This window comes from Fibroporia radiculosa (assembly GCF_000313525.1).
Source record: "Fibroporia radiculosa TFFH 294 genomic supercontigs, scaffold21407, whole genome shotgun sequence".
Taxonomy (NCBI): domain Eukaryota; kingdom Fungi; phylum Basidiomycota; class Agaricomycetes; order Polyporales; family Fibroporiaceae; genus Fibroporia; species Fibroporia radiculosa.
Window position 1 is genome coordinate 1597 of NW_012133021.1, and position 446 is coordinate 2042.

Consider the following 446-nt stretch of genomic DNA (forward strand, 5'->3'; position numbering starts at 1 on the left):
CTCAGCTTCGACAGCGATCGCTACGCTCAGCGCGCAGATTGCCCTCTGCGCAGGGTGACACTGCCGATCCCCAATCTGATGGATGTGGACTATGTTGTCCATGGTTCGGTCTGAGTCTATTTGCTTTTGGTACGGATGTCATAGTTGTTACTTGTGTATTACACAGTATTTTGTATACAACGTGAATCAATGTATGGCTAATCACTCGCAAACGTTCGATTAGTGCAAGACTATTACTCCAATAATTGACCAATCATTGCCATAATCGTCCTCATTAGCAGGCCAACTAATCTAATGAGTATAATGCCAATAATTCACTAATGAGATGTAATTATTGCTAATTATGTCTCATTAGCACGGGGGGGATTTCCTGATGTGACTGGGCGGCTCTGGTGTCACTTTCGGTGCGTCTGGTCATGTGAGTGCATGGATTCATCGTGGCATGG